The 14,577-nt window shown below is 37.2% G+C and overlaps 1 protein-coding gene across 1 annotated transcript in view; it reads left to right on the forward strand.

Annotated features, from left to right (window-relative positions):
* The window catches only part of LOC107553420 (protein enabled homolog), a 140,917-nt gene that overhangs the window by 104,972 nt on the left and 21,368 nt on the right, over positions 1–14,577 (forward strand). The gene's annotated exons all lie outside the window — the stretch shown is intronic.

Raw genomic sequence — 14,577 nt, forward strand, 5'->3', positions numbered from 1 at the left:
GAGTGGATGGTAGCCCAAAATTTGAAGTCCAAAAAATTTAACCAATTCATTATAAAAGAAGTCCACACGGCTCCGGGGGGTTAATAAAGGCCTTGTGTAAGAAAAATATCCACGTTTAAAACGTTATAAACCTTAATCTCTAGCTTCCGCTAACTGTCGTGTGTGCGCTCACGAGAGAGTGGTGTCCAGCGGATGACGTAGGTGTAGCGTAAACTCTGGTGAGAATATGCTAGTCTTGCAAGAAACAAGTTTTGTTTACAGCAAAGGAAAACCAGTGTCCTCTTGGCTTATATTGAAATCCTCCGACATTTTTCTTTACAAATCCTCGTTTTGTACTACTAATTCGTGACCGGTGTTGTTTGTTTTGCTCTCTCCTCTGCGCTTCCACATTCGTCACTTCCGCGTTCGTCACTTCCGGGTTCTTCACCGTGTTTGCCTATGTCCTACGTCATCTGCTGGACACCACTCTCTCGTGAACGCACGTACGACAGTTAGCGGAAGCTAGAGATTAAGGTTTATACCATTTTAAATGTGAATATTTTTCTTACACAAACGCATCGCGTCGCTTCAGAAGGCCTTTATTAACCCCCCGGAGCCGTGTGGACTTCTTTTATAATGTATTGGTTCAATTTTTTGGACTTCAAATTTTGGGCTACCGTCCACTCCCATTATAAAGCTGGGAAGAGCCAGGATGTTTTTTAATATGACTCCGATTGTATTCGTCTGAAAGAAGAATGTCATATACACCTAGGATGGCTTGAAGGTGAGTAAATCATGGGGTCATTTTCATTTTTGGGTGAACTATCCCTTTAAGCATGGCATTTTACAAAAAAAAAATGTAATAAAAAAATAACTATCTGAAAAATGAAAAAGTATATAGAATTTAACTATATTTACGTTTATATAATTTTCTTTTTTATTTATCCCAGTTGTACGCTTGATTTTTTTTTTATGTGGTTACATCAACTGAAAAATCATTATGAAGGAGCAGAAAGAGTATGAAAATCCTTCTACCCAATTTTTTCTTTAGATTAACATACGTGACAAATCATTCACAGTAAGAGTTGAGACATTTATTATGTAAAAAAAAGGTCTATTTTAAAATTGTGTTGTCGTTAATAACTTAATGAAAGTTATTAGCCTTTGCCTCGACGGAGAGTAGATCTGCTATGCGAGTGTTTCTCCATCAGTGATGCATCATTCCATGAGACGAACCCAAGGGAGTCTGGGATGCTCTGTTGAATACTGAATATGATCTCAGTCTTTTGATGGTGACTCAGCAGTGGTCATGTCCTACTTCTCTGCTACAGAAGAAATGTCAAATCTTCACAGGCTTTATCTGCAGAGCCCCTGCAGCCTGTTAAACATTAACCACTGGTGTATTCCCTGCGTGCTGTGAGCCAGGCGAGGACGGCGTTGGACAATGCTGCACGTCCTGCATAACAAACATTGTTTGGCTGGCTTTTTCACTCCAGACAGATATGCTCCACGGCATAGTGAAGTGCCCGAGGAGGGTGCACGGCTTCAGTACACTGCAGGCACGATACTGATTTATAATCATGTGTATGTCACATCAAGGCGGTGTTTTGGGATTTATTAAAATAGTGTGGGACAGACAGTGCTTTCTCTTGCGTAGTTAAATGCTGTGGAGGGCTTAATAGCTCTGGCCTTCCCTTCAAAACTGGCTATTTTTACACAAATAATGTTCTGTAAATTAATTTTGAAGTAGTTTTAGTGTTGGGTCAGATTAAAATAAGATATTAAATAGACTGCAAAAATAAGTGATGGGACCCATCCAGTTTTATTATTGCTTGTTTAAAATAATATATTTTTTATGTATTATTAATATTATTATCTATTTTTCGGTTTCTATTTTAAATTTAGTTTAATTTAGTGCTTTTGTCATTATTATTTTGATTTAGCTTTATATTTTTTAAACTTAATTTCAATAAATGAAGGTAATTTTTAATAGTTTTAGTTAACAATAACACTGGATCCACCTCTTTGAAATGTCCATTGTTAAAGAAATTGTATGATAGCAATGCATGGCTACTTTTATGGTACATATTTAGCATTTTTGTTTTACAACTCAAAATTTCAGTTCAATTAAAGTTCAATTAAGATTCAATTTTGCTTACATATAAAAGAGACTCTTAGTTATTTCACTTACACTTTATTTTACAGTGTGTGCACTTACCCGGGCTTACAGTGTACTTAAGGAAGTACTGGATAATATAAGTTAACTACTTGGGATAGGTTTAGGGGTAGGTTCAGGGAAAGTAACTAGTTATTACCCAGTTATTATAATTAATATAAGTATATGAGTAACAGGACTATAAAATAAAATGCTATCATTATTGTCTTTTTGAACTAATCATTAAAGTACCAACTCATAAAAGTCATTAAATTTAGGAATCGGACACCACTGGTTACACACTGTTTTTGACTCATTCAAAAGAAACATGAGGGTTAGCGATAATCATTTTGGGGTGAACTGTCCCTTTAAGGAAGTTGAAACAGTCATTCATACGTTCTAACATCTTGCGTTCATCAGTCAGGTGCTGTAGTGTACATATAGTGGAAATGTTCCTTATAAGGATATTTTCCCCTTTCTGTGGAAGATCTGCCAGAAAGTAAAGGGCTCATATTCTCTAAAAGAATGTCTTTGAGTGTGTGTAATAGAGTTGGCCTGCTGCCACCCACCCGGCCGGCCGACAGCCATATTTAGCTATTGCAGTCAATGGAACTGGATGCATGCTTGGTGTCTGATGTCATCTCGTGATGCAAACCTGATACAATACTGCTGTGAAGGAGAGCAGAAGAAAAGAATGAGAGGCAGGTTACTCGCAGACAATTTATAAATGGCTATCAGGGCATCTGCATACTGTCAGAAGACGAATTAGGAGTGCTGTCAGACAGGCCACAGGACTCTGGTGGTGTGTCAAAGAATTTCTGAGGTCACATGCTTGCATGGAAGCTGCTACTAGGAATTTTAGTTATTGTTATAATGCACCGATTGAACCTTGAAAAGACATTGATTTACAGACAGAAATTTAGATGCATAACACAACTTTTATTTTGTACACGGAGTGCTATTTATCTTAATAGCAAGTAGTTTGACCAGTGCAGACCATCTTAAAATGAAGAAATTGGTGTTGCATAATATCCTAATACTTGTAGTAACAATTACATTGAAGCAATGACTGAAAAGTGCAGTTTTAATTCAAAATAAAGACTTCAAGAAAATTCTCTGTGGTTTTACGTCTAAATTCTTTTAGTATGAGTCGGTGTCCATTTTTGTTTGTGCAAAACAACCACAATGATTGAGGCCCAGAATGTTTCTTCCCGGAGCAATTTTTCGGGATTGTGTTCTTTTTGTCTTTTAATTTTGTGGAGAGTTTTAGTACACACATGCTTTGAATTAGAGACTCGAGCATTTCTGTAAACCTCACGATGAATTGATGACAAAAACGCTTGAACGACCTCAAAAATGATCTTGTGGCGCATTTATACCCCTTTAGGTCTGAAATGCATGCCATCCCCTGTGCTGAGACATGCTACATTTGTATTACTTTCCTGCTGGGAAAAATAAATATTTGGTCATGTCTCCCGTCACCAGGACATCACAGATTAGTTTCCAGGGGATTACATGTATAAAAATATAGGTTGTAGTTTTTAGCTTTCATGTTTTTCTACAGGCCGTTCCAACTCCAGCAGGACCGCAGTGACATGTGGGTCGACTCGTGTTCTGTGAGCCAAAAATATCCCGTATTAGTATTTTATTAAAAAGACATGAAGTGGCATAATGGGAGGATAAAAATAGTCAGCGGGACGCTGATACAGGTTTGCTGCTCTGCCGGCTTTCAGCACATCTGTCAGGTGGAGAGACAAAAGAACATTTTCCCCAACCATATCCCGCTAGCAGGGCGAGAAAAGAGCCACCACCTCATTAGCAGACTGATAGCATCATTTAAAGCGGATTGTCGTAATCATAACCACTTCTTCACACTTCAGCACAATAATGCGCCGGATCGCTCGGCAGCCTCATCCAGATGTCTGTCATCTCTTTATGAATGACCCTTCAGCTACAGAAAGCCCACATCCTGCTTTCTGAGCTCCTTCGGGATGTGCTGTACCGCCCTCTCTGTTCAAAGATGTTCTTCCTTCTGCGTTAGGGGGAATCAGTGAGCTGGGCCCAAATTTGTTGAAATTTTGGAGGAAGCATTGAAAAAGACACCACATGGCTTAGCTTAGACACAGCCAATGTTAACCAAATTGCAGAGCCTTTCCGGAGAGAGGGGAGTTGAACTTGCCAAAAAGATTTCAAAATGGTGCTCATTCTGCTCTCTTGCACACAATGGTCTGTCATTGTTTAGTCAATGTTGGCTTTTCTGCACATAATTATTTTTTAGATTTTCAAGCAATTTTTTCAAATATTGGTAGTGATATTTTGGACTACTTATGACTTTCTTTTATATCACTAATCTTCATACAGCATTTTGGGGTCTGCAAGTTAGGAATGATACACAACTTCACATACCTTACTTCTTAATGAGTGTTTAATTAGTGTCGTTAGACTTAAACCTCGTACGCACCAGGACAATTATCGCGCGTGCTTATCGCCGATGTTTTTCCACGCGTCTTTTGTGTTCATTCCCAAGTTATTTTCACTGGCGATGAACTGAGTGAACGTGCAAATTCACTCCCTGACATTAGATGCCGCTTAATGAAAAACGGAAATACCCCGGTACACATCGAATCCTATTTGATCTGCAATTCCTCTCCATAACAACTCCCTCTTATCGAGATTTTTGTAGTCGCTGTCGCGTTTGTCATAAAGTCCTTTGTGTTCAGACACCAATGAGACTAGCAGCTCTACATTCATCTTGCCTTGATGCATCTTCTTGGTCTACTTACTTCCTCTTCGTCGTTAGGTATCAATGTGTGCTCGGCAAGACCGTTTTGTGCTTGAGTGCCACCAAGTCGTGTTTTACTGTAACTTCAGCAGCTCCAGGCAAGTGAACAAAAGCGCCAATCTCATTGGTCGTCCAGTTTTTAATGCGACGCGTCAAACCAAAAAAAACAAGCCCGAGGCATTTTAAAAAAAATGACAATTTTAATCCTCGTGTTTTGCGCGTCGGTGTGCACACTCACATTGGCACCCTTTGTTTAGTCGCGATGCGTTAAACGTCAGCGATAATCGCGCGCGATATTCGTCCCGGTGTGAACAAGCCTTTAGTCCTTATAACATGTTGCATTAACTTAAAGCAACTTTTTGTTAAATATTAAAAGTGTTGTAAGTGTATAATGAAAATAAGTGTATCTTGTTTCACTAAGCTGACAGTTTTGTTTCAGTTTATCCACATTTTTCCTACGCCCCATGACACTTTGCGCAAGTTATCGGAGTAACTTTTTACACCGTAACCGTTAACACCACAAGCAATCAGCAAAAGGTTCGCTCTATGAACACAATAATAAGCATTTTCAAAAACTAGGTACAATGAGGTGACATTTTCACTCACCCTTCAACCATCGATCATTAAAAGGACATTTTAAAAGTGTAAAAGCATTAACAAACTACTTTCAACATACCATGAATAACTCCCAAAGATCCCTCTACTATCCGCAGTAATATTACGGACGTGTTAAATATCATTAAAGTAATGTATGTCTATATTTCGTAACAATACATTTTATAGCATCCGTGTGAAAACAAACCTGGAAAAAGACATGAAGATTTGGGGAGAAAAATTAAAGATTCTTTGTGCATTCCAGGGAATTATTCATGGTTTATATAGTAAATTAACTTGAGAGAGCAGACCACAAATGCACAAATGTTGTCTTTTTTTTCATTTACTTACAGTGGAATACAAAGGAAACATGAAAATAATCAGGAGAAAAATAATGCAGCAAGCTGAAAAGAGATATTCTGTAGATATTGTTGTTATATCACTTCACATTAATATACTAAATGTAATGTTATTCTCCCAACTTCTGAAAATAGAAAATGAATGAAAATTTACAGCCCGTTCAGTCAAAATGATGGATAAGGATTATTTGCAGGCAGCACAGTCCTATGATTTGAAATTATTTTTTTGCAGTCTTTTTTGAGTGGAACTTCCCCAAACCGGAAGTGCTTCCCATAATTTAAAGCGCAGTAGGCTCGTTAGGAAAAAGGTAGATACTCAAAATAGGTTAAAAAAAATCTGCTTGTGCAATAAGACAAAACACACTTGTATTAAAGATACATTATCTGAAGACAGCGAAGATAACTGTAAATTTCTCTTACTTCAAGATTTTTGTTTTTAACTGGAAAATTGGACAAAATACTTACAGGGTATTTTATCATAGAATAATGTGATGACTTGACAAGCTCCAATGTAATTATTTTTCTGTGCAATACAGATTTGTTTGGTTTTGTTTTGCCAAAAAATAGACTTTCTATATCTTATTATCCTGTATTTTTTATTGTAGTACTCCTGTTTTAAAACCTAATGAAGTCATACTGCCTTTGGAATCTGTTGTAGTAAGTTGTTGGAAGACATTCTGAATCAGGCTGTGAGCCGCCTACACTCCCTTAGCTGCTGTTTCCTTGGTAACTGATGTCAGAATGGAGACGCCAATAAATGGATCTGCTGCATGTTTCCCATCTTTAAAGTCCTTCTTCCATGCTCGAGAAGGGAATGTTTGAGGGCAGGGTAAGCAAATTTTGCATTGCTTGTAGTTTCTCCTATATTAAGAATACTCTAAACTGCAGTAGAACTGTCATAAACTAGTGCAGATTCCGAATTGATATAGGTTTTGGTCAATTGCCTGCTATTTGATCATTGTTTTAAAATATTTTTTTATGGGACTTCTTGACTTTCTCACTCTGTGTGCAGGTTTAACTTCTTGAAAGTATACTGGATGACCCTTTGACAAGAATTTCTGGGTCTGCTCCAAAATATGAGAACAATCCCTGTCATGCTTTAATATGTCATTGCAGTGGAACAAAACCGTACCTTTACGTGGCCATGAGTTATGTTGAAAGGGGTTATTATATAAATGCACTGGCATGTTGAAGAACTAGAGTGCTTGCTTTCCTGACATGATCAGAAAGAGGTGGTACTTAAAGTAAAATGAAAAAGGCCTAAAGTAAGCCCTTGGTGTAGCATCACGGCTTGCTGAACCCCTCGACCCCATATTTTGGCCCCTTCCAGTCTCTCGCCTGAGAGAGCAGGGCCCGCTTCTAATTATAAGTGTTTGTGCTGCTCGTTATTTCAGAATGTTGTGATCTCCTATGCCAGGGAATGCGTATGTGTCCGATAGGATTACGCACAAATAAAGCTCTCAACCGAAACGGTATGAACTGCACTTGCAAACAGGTCTGGGGTGTCGTTCTTATTTAAGCAACAAGGAGCACACACATTTGATCCCATAAATCCTTTTTCCTGTTGGTCAAATGCCAGTTTGGTTTAAAGTAATGTTTGTTCTAAGTTTATTTTAGCAGCTTCCGAAAACAAGAAGCCCTTGATGATATTATGACCTCTCCACCCCTGTAGGATCACTGGGATTGCACGGCAGTTGCATCATGAAAAGTTAACCTCGCCTAACCCGTAAGTGTCATGGAAATTAAATATAGGTCTCACAATATCACATATCCATTTGACCCTATTTCTTCTAAGCATTCAGTCAGCGCTCATCCCTATAGGGGACTTGTTCTAAAACCCTATCCAGGGATGACTTATGGATGGCTCCGGTATGGCTGCCATGGTCTTTTGGGGTAGTATATTATCGCAGACATGAACTAGGCTTCCTCCGCTCTTTAATTACATCTCTGAGAGCATGGCTCAGGCTCAGCAGGGATTTTGGGGGAAGTGGGACATGCTCTCAGAAATCCACGCCTCAACAGCATTTCATAATGGAGTGGCTCAGAATATAATCCTCTGGGAACCCAGGTACAAGAACAACTCTGAAACAAGGCATCTACATTAAGCAGATATAGAGAACTCGGGCAGTAGACCAAGCATATGGAAGCTCTACATATAGGGGCCCTTGTGGATTCACTGTTGGCTCTATATAGTTTTATTCCCCTCGAATTAACCCAGCTGCATTTGTTGTATACGTTTCAGATGTTCAAGAATCGATCCTTTGAAGCCATACCTTACCTAGCTTTTTATTAAATGACAAAAAAAAATGAATGCTACATCCATTGTGTCCACTATATTTTCATAATAACATGCCCCCAACTCGGAAACTCTGGGCTTAAAGAAAGTTCAGAATTTCCCACTCAAAATAGTGGCGTTCGTGTGCGTTCAGTTCATAAATAAGATATTTGAACACACCATCAGAATCGATGGTCATCAGTCAACTAAAGAGAAAAGCCTCATTTGAAAAAGATTTCAAGTGATGATAAATGAACAGAACCGTTACAAGCTATTCAACACTATGATACTGTGAATTCTACTATGACACGTCACACGATCCCAGCCGAGGAATAAGGGTCTTATCTAGTGAAACGATCGGTCATTTTCTAAAAAAAAATAATAAATTATATACTTTTTAACCATTATGTAGTCCTGTTGGAAGGGCGGAAGTACCGACCCAGTGTTTACAAAGCAAATGTGCAAAGAAAGTCAAACGCCCTTTACAAAAAAAGGTAAAAAAAACGATGTCTGACAATTTTGAAGTTGGAGAAGAAAATGAGTTTTTTGCCCTACCCTACCATTTTGAATCGAAGTACACAGACAAAGAACTAACCGTGTGTGACCTTTCCAACATGACTACTTAATACGTAAAATCACAATTTGGACCTTGAAGCTGTTGGGTCCCACTGAAGTCCACTATATAGAGAGAAATCCTGGAATGTTTTCCTCAAAAACATAAAAAACTGACTGAAGAAAGACAGACATCTTGGATGACATGGGGGTGAGTAAATAATCATGAAATGTTTATTCTGAAAGTGAACTAATCCTGTAACAGAAAAGTAGAACATTTGATACATTTGGTATTTTGATATAAATGTGAATGGCCCTGCAGTTGAGATAATGTCTTGCACATGCTTTGTAGCTTTGGTCTGAGATTTGAAGTCGATTTCAATGACGGGACTAATGAGAAAGCAGGAGTGACTGTATCCGTTGGAGCCTTAGGCGTAAATTTGTTCTTCTAAAGGGGTCTTAGATTGAGGTGTGGTTTCCCATCTTGTTCTCTTCTTTGGAAACATGTGGAGGCATGATATTACTGCATCTATGCTAGAATTTGTCATGATGATGACTGTCATGCTGAGTGGAAGGTGTGTCTGGCAAGGTCCCAGGAAATTACATCATGTAAACCCATTCATACAAAAAGACGTGTGGGAGATTATTAGCCAGATGGAAAGAGCAGGATCACCTTTTTTTAATGCAAACCCTGATGACGAGACTCTGATGTGTCTTTTGATCATCTATCCCGTTTCCCATGACAGCTCTCTTTTCACAAACACAGTGGGGAGACAGTTTAAACTATTAAACCTCAACAGTTATATAAACTAACAAAAAGTTAAAGTGGGTGTCTTAAAAGACTAGTTTGCCACCTCTCATCGTTTACTCACATTTCCACAGCTTTTCCCAATAGTTACCTCAAAATAATTATAAAAATATATTAAAAATATATAAATATAATATATATCCCAGGTTAATATTAAAATTTATATATTTATTTATTTATATAAAAACATATATATTTATTTTAGTGCTGTCAAACTATTAATCGCGATTAATCGCATCCAAAATAAAAGTTTTTGATTTCACAATATATATGTGTACTTTGTATTTTTATTATGTATATATAAATACACACACACACACACACACACACACACACACATACATGTATATATTTAAGAAAAATATTATATTTGTATATTAAATATATAAATTATATTAATATAAATATGTACATTTAAATATTTTCAAAATAATACTGTGTACGTGTGTGTATTTATATATACCTAATAAATATATACAGTACACACAATTATATTACATAAACAAAAACTTTTATTTTTATTTTGGATGCGATTAATCGTTTGACAGCACTAATTTATTTATTTTGATTAATTTTTATTTGTTATTATAGCATGTTTGGAACAACATGATTGTGAGTAATGACCTTTTTTTATGTTTCTTTGAAGTCAAATGTTATGAGAAGACAACATGTTAAGGACAGCCTGGAAGATGAACCTTACATGATGACTCTTCATATTGTTAGGCTCTTTGCATTTAATTTACTTTCATTCATGAATGCTCTCCAATTTGTTCAGCCCCTCTTCTTCGAGTTAGGTCCATCTGTCCTGCTTCAGCGCCAGAGCTGCTAACAGCCCATTTTTCTTCGTTTACTGTCCCCGCTGTCCACAGTCTAAATGTCTCTGGCTCTCTAATGTAATTACACACTGGAATTCTAGGCATGAGGATGTGCTGGATGCTGATTAAGCACAAGAGGACTGACAAGCAAATCTTTCATAAACCCTTACTTAACAGAACATCTGCAGGCGAGCTGGTCTGGATGCTGAAGTTGGCACTTCTCACACCTCTTGTTACCCATTTGAGTGTGCTGCCCTCTAGTGTATGATATGATGTACTGCACTACATGTATTTTAGCAATCATCTGTCTCCGTATCTGGAAGAAAGCAAGTCATTTTTATTTGTCATCTATAAAAGCTTTTCTTACTGAATATGTCCCAAAGGCCTTTTAAGGCAATCTTGTTAATTCCACCAACAGCCTGTTTGTTTTAATGGGCAGAGACAACTAAAACCGACAACTGTGGTAGCATAAATATATTTTCAATTTAGCTCAAATCACAATATACATATATATATATATGTGTGTGTATATATATACATGCATACATACAGCGGGTAAAATAAGTATTGAACACATCACCATTTTTCGCTGTAAATATATTTCTAAAGGTGCTGTTGACATGAAATTTTCAGCAGATGTCGGTATCAACCCAAGTAATCCATGCATACAAAACAAATAAATTCAGAAATTAAGTTCTGTGTAATAAAACCGAATGACCCAGGGAAAAAGTATTGAATACACTTATTGAAATGTATTTAATACTTCGTACAAAAGCCTTTGTAGGTAATGACAGCTTCAAGACGCCTCCTGTATGGAGAAACTAGTCGCATGCATTGCTCCGGTGTGATTTTGGCCCATTCTTCCACACAAACAGTCTTCAAGTCTTGAAGGTTCCATGGGCCTCTTCTATGAACTCTAATCTTTAGTTTTTTCCATAGATTTTCTATTGGATTCAAGTCAGGTGATTGGCTGGGCCATTCTACACTCTTAAAAATAAAGGTGCTTCAAAAGGTTCTTCAAGTGATGCCATAGAAGGACCATTTTTGGTTCCACAAAGAACCATTCAGTCAAAGGTTCTTTAATGAACCATCTCTTTCATACCTTTTTGTAATCTGAAGAACCTTCTTTCACCACAAAGAACCTTTTGTGAAACAGAAAGGTTCTTCAGATGTTAAAGGTTCTTTATGGAACCATTTAGACAAAAAGGTTCTTCTATGGCATCGTGAAGCACCTTTATTTTTAAGAGTATAGCAGCTTTACTTTCTTTCTCTGAAACCAAATGAGAGTTTCCTTGGCTGTGTTTGGGATCATGGAAGATGAACCTTACATGATGACTCTTCATATTGTTAGGCTCTTTGCATTTAATTTACTTTCATTCATGAATGCTCTCCAATTTGTTCAGCCCCTCTTCTTCGAGTTAGGTCCATCTGTCCTGCTTCAGCGCCAGAGCTGCTAACAGCCCATTTTTCTTCGTTTACTGTCCCCGCTGTCCACAGTCTAAATGTCTCTGGCTCTCTAATGTAATTACACACTGGAATTCTAGGCATGAGGATGTGCTGGATGCTGATTAAGCACAAGAGGACTGACAAGCAAATCTTTCATAAACCCTTACTTAACAGAACATCTGCAGGCGAGCTGGTCTGGATGCTGAAGTTGGCACTTCTCACACCTCTTGTTACCCATTTGAGTGTGCTGCCCTCTAGTGTATGATATGATGTACTGCACTACATGTATTTTAGCAATCATCTGTCTCCGTATCTGGAAGAAAGCAAGTCATTTTTATTTGTCATCTATAAAAGCTTTTCTTACTGAATATGTCCCAAAGGCCTTTTAAGGCAATCTTGTTAATTCCACCAACAGCCTGTTTGTTTTAATGGGCAGAGACAACTAAAACCGACAACTGTGGTAGCATAAATATATTTTCAATTTAGCTCAAATCACAATATACATATATATATATATGTGTGTGTATATATATACATGCATACATACAGCGGGTAAAATAAGTATTGAACACATCACCATTTTTCGCTGTAAATATATTTCTAAAGGTGCTGTTGACATGAAATTTTCAGCAGATGTCGGTATCAACCCAAGTAATCCATGCATACAAAACAAATAAATTCAGAAATTAAGTTCTGTGTAATAAAACCGAATGACCCAGGGAAAAAGTATTGAATACACTTATTGAAATGTATTTAATACTTCGTACAAAAGCCTTTGTAGGTAATGACAGCTTCAAGACGCCTCCTGTATGGAGAAACTAGTCGCATGCATTGCTCCGGTGTGATTTTGGCCCATTCTTCCACACAAACAGTCTTCAAGTCTTGAAGGTTCCATGGGCCTCTTCTATGAACTCTAATCTTTAGTTTTTTCCATAGATTTTCTATTGGATTCAAGTCAGGTGATTGGCTGGGCCATTCTACACTCTTAAAAATAAAGGTGCTTCAAAAGGTTCTTCAAGTGATGCCATAGAAGGACCATTTTTGGTTCCACAAAGAACCATTCAGTCAAAGGTTCTTTAAAGAACCATCTCTTTCATACCTTTTTGTAATCTGAAGAACCTTCTTTCACCACAAAGAACCTTTTGTGAAACAGAAAGGTTCTTCAGATGTTAAAGGTTCTTTATGGAACCATTTAGACAAAAAGGTTCTTCTATGGCATCGTGAAGCACCTTTATTTTTAAGAGTATAGCAGCTTTACTTTCTTTCTCTGAAACCAAATGAGAGTTTCCTTGGCTGTGTTTGGGATCATTGTCTCGCTGGAATGTCCAGCCTCATTTCATCTTCATCATCCTGGTAGATGACAGCAGATTTTGTCTCGGTACATTTTTCCATTCATCCTTCCTTCAATTCTATGAATTTTGCCAGTGCTACATCATGATGTTTTGGGGTGATGCAGTGCCATTTGACCTCCAAACATGGTGTGAATTATGGCATCCAAAGAGTAAAATTTTTGTCTCATCTGACCAGACTATATTCTCCCAGTATTTCACAGGCTTGTCTTAATGTTGTGCAGCAAACTTTAAACCAGCTTCAAGCAATAGAGCCTTGCGTGGTGAGCGTGCATACAGGCCACGGCGGTTGAGTGCATTACTTATTGTACTTATTATTTTCTTTCTGAAGCTCTCCACAAGTGATCATTGACTCTTGGACAGCTCTTCTGATAATTCTTTTCAGAAATCTTGCGAGGAGCACGTGGTCATGGCGGCCGGTTTATGGTGAAATGATGTTCTTTCCACTTCCGGATTATGGCCCCAACAGTGCTCACTGGAACATTCAGAAGTATAGAAATCCTTCTGTAACCAATGCCATCAGTATGTTTTGCAACAATAAGATTGCGAAGGTCTTGAGAAAGCTCTTTACTTTTACCATCATGAAATGTTTCTTGTGTGACACGTTGGTCATGAGACACCTTTTTATAGGCCATCAGTTGGGACTGAACCAGCTAATATTAATTTCCACTGACAAGGGGCAGAACTTGTATTGCAGAACTTAATTTTTGAACATATTTGTTTTGTTTTCTGTGTATGCATGAATTACTTGGATTGTTACAAACATCTGGTGTGACATATTTCATGCCACAAAAATTGTGACGTGTTCAATACTTATTTTACCCGCTGTATATGTAATTTTTGTCTTTTTTTTTTCTAGTAGAGGTCCACTATAGGTTCTAGTAAACAAAGTGTAGTATAAGTAGTGTGTGTATATGTGTGTATATGTATATATATTTGTGTATATATATATGTGTGTGTGTGTGTGTGTATATATATATATATATATATATATATAATTATAATTATTTATTTATTTTAAAATACAATATTAAAGTGAGATTCAATGAATAATATACATTGCCATTAAAAAGTTGGACGGTAAGATTTTTAAATGTGAAAGCTTCTTGTGCTCACTAGGACTGCATTGATTTAATCAAAGATACAGTAAAAACAGTAATATTGTGATATATTACAATTTAAACAAACTTTTTTAATCTATCTTAAAATGTAATTTATTCCTGTGGAGACAGTTGAGTCTTCAGTGTCACATTATCCTTCAGGAATCGTTCTAATATGCTGATTTGGTTCTAAAGAAATATTTCTTATCATCAATTTTAAAAACAGTTATGCTGCTTTTTTTTTTAAACAGTGATACATTTGATTCAGGATTCTTAGATGAATGGAAAGTTCATACGCAAAGCTCATTGTACCAAATCTACTGAAATCAAATCAGATTATGATACTGGGGTGGTGTGGCAAAC

This window comes from Sinocyclocheilus grahami, unplaced genomic scaffold (genome assembly GCF_001515645.1).
Source record: "Sinocyclocheilus grahami isolate Dianchi unplaced genomic scaffold, SAMN03320097.WGS_v1.1 scaffold473.1, whole genome shotgun sequence".
In the NCBI taxonomy this organism is placed as follows: Eukaryota; Metazoa; Chordata; class Actinopteri; order Cypriniformes; family Cyprinidae; genus Sinocyclocheilus; species Sinocyclocheilus grahami.